The 2,438-nt window shown below is 29.3% G+C and overlaps 1 long non-coding RNA gene across 1 annotated transcript; it reads left to right on the forward strand.

Moving 5' to 3' along the window:
- On the forward strand, nucleotides 1,126-2,008 carry LOC109716802. Its single transcript, XR_002218051.1, has 2 exons — nucleotides 1,126-1,189; nucleotides 1,657-2,008. It is a non-coding gene; the product is annotated as an uncharacterized LOC109716802 (long non-coding RNA).

Below are 2,438 nucleotides of genomic sequence, written 5' to 3' on the forward strand. Positions count from 1 at the left end.
AAGAGATCCCCGTATTTTTTGTATATGTATAATTTCAAACATCATCGATGATCAATAATAATATAAAAATTATTTCGATAATATCTGCCGCATGCATTGTGCGGATAACTACCTATAATATATATAGTGTGAGGCTATTATGCTTTTGGAAGCACGGTGCCTTCCATGCTTCCAGGTTGTTTTCGATGTGTCGCGATTTTTGAATCGTCGATCGGCTCCGTTAAACTTGATATAGAGTATTGAAGTACCTAGAAATAAATTTATGATTTTTTGATATCTTCCTAGTGTCGAAGGGGCTCAAAATCATATTTTAATGGCGTAGTGAGCCGTTTGCAAGTTTAACGGTATAGAAATATCCAAATCGACTGAAATTTTGATAGAAAATTCTTTATACTATATAAAACAAAATCAATATCTTTGATTTAAAATTTTAAATGTCATATTGTCACGTTTGTGATAAATTTATTTTCACCGTTGATTTTGAACCACCTTCGTTCACTAGGCAAATAATTCGAAAATCGTCAAATTTATTTTCTAGTACATCAAATACTCTAGATCAAGTTAACTGAGCGACGTCGACGATTCGAAAGCGCAACATAAAAAAACGACCTGGAAGTACGGAAGGCTCTGTGCTTCCAGAAGCATAGTTGCCGTTCATCTCATAATATATATAAGTATATATAATATATATATATATATATATATATATATATGGGTTAAAAAGTGTGGAGACCCGTTAAAGTTCAATTTTTAATTGACATTTTTTAACTTTTATTTTTTTGAGTTTTTGTAAGTTATTACATTGATTTTTTTCTAAAATAATCAAATATTAAGTTAGCGATTAGCGATCAGTCAGTCTAATATTTATTCGCTATAACATTGTTTAACTATTAAATGGACAAAATTATCAATTAACCTGATGAAATTCTATTTATTTGCTAAATTAATCACTCAATTCCAAAAATCAAAATCTGAGGGGAATGTCAATTAAAAAGTTATAGTTGAGGGGGCTATTTACAACGATGGGATCTCCATACATTTTCACCTATTTGTCCGACGTTTTATTTGGTTACTAATGTATTTTCTTTCATTTTCTTCCTTTTTTTTTTTTTTTTTTTCTAATTCCTCTGGATTTTAATGCAGTTTTGCTATTAAGGAGATTGCTTTTGAAGGAAGAAATGCACGCCTGGTAAGATAATGTGTTTTCTTTATTTTATTAATATTTATATATATATATATATATTAATATATATATAATATTATATATTAAATGTTTTGTCGGAACATTTTAATTTAGTTGAAAATTTTTTAAATTTAATTAATAATTTTATTATATTTTAATTTAATTTTATTGTTAAAAGTTTGATCAAAACTATTAAATTTGATAAAATAACTCATTGATTTAATAAAATCTCCGGTTCAGTTGATAATAACTCAATTGCATCAAAAGTTGAAAGAGCGTCAATCCAAAAGAGGGCCATTTAATTCAAAAGTGTGTTGAATCTTTATAAACTTTTTGGGGGGCATACCATTAATCCTCCTCTTTTGTTTTTGTTTTTGTTTTTTTTTTTTGTTCTTTCAGCTTGAACTCTTTGCAAAGAAAGGATCTCTATTTTTTGACAAATAATTAATAAGAAAATTGATATGATTTTGCAGAGAACAATGGAGGCATTTTCGATCATACTTTCAGCTACACAGTTTATCTACATCCTTGCCATCCATGGAGGGAATAGGAGAATTTGAAGACTTTCTCTTTGGCAAGTGAATGTTACTGCTGATTTGATTCATTGCATTTAATTTTAATTGTGCCTCAATATGAACTTAGGGTGAAAGCAAAAAAAAAAAAAATTGAGAAAATAAATTTTATATGGTTTGGACGAATCAAGAGTTGGAGTGATATGTGCACAGGTTGTGTTGATCGCATTTTGCTTTAACTCGTCTGCGAGGTGTAAAAATAATAAAAATTCAACCACGTTATTTCTATTTTATTCTTTATTTTTTTGTAAAAGGATAAAGTATGTTTGGATGTATGAATATTTTGTGTCACTTTTTTTTTTTTTTATTTACTCACGCATTCACCGGTGGATAAGGAATATGATTAGATGTATACGGTGTTGGAGTTGATGAAGTACCGAGAAGTTGTCGAAGAAAAACGTGCTAACGATAATAGCAGTACAACACATAGAAATCACATAAATCATGAACTCAACAACACAAGAACTTTAGTGACTCGGTAGAAGTGAATGTCACATGACCAAAGGAAGAATGAGTTTCACTATAAAATAGCTAAAGCCATGCTTGGATACATGAACGACTTATTCGGTATATCCTTTTGTTACTTAAGAAGCATGCAGTATTTGATAAATGAAGAGTATGATCAAGTGTTTTGAATGAATACCATATTTGACCTTCAAGTTACTTTTGTCATGCCATAGGCG

The sequence above is a fragment of the Ananas comosus genome, linkage group 10, assembly GCF_001540865.1.
Source record: "Ananas comosus cultivar F153 linkage group 10, ASM154086v1, whole genome shotgun sequence".
NCBI lineage: Eukaryota > Viridiplantae > Streptophyta > Magnoliopsida > Poales > Bromeliaceae > Ananas > Ananas comosus.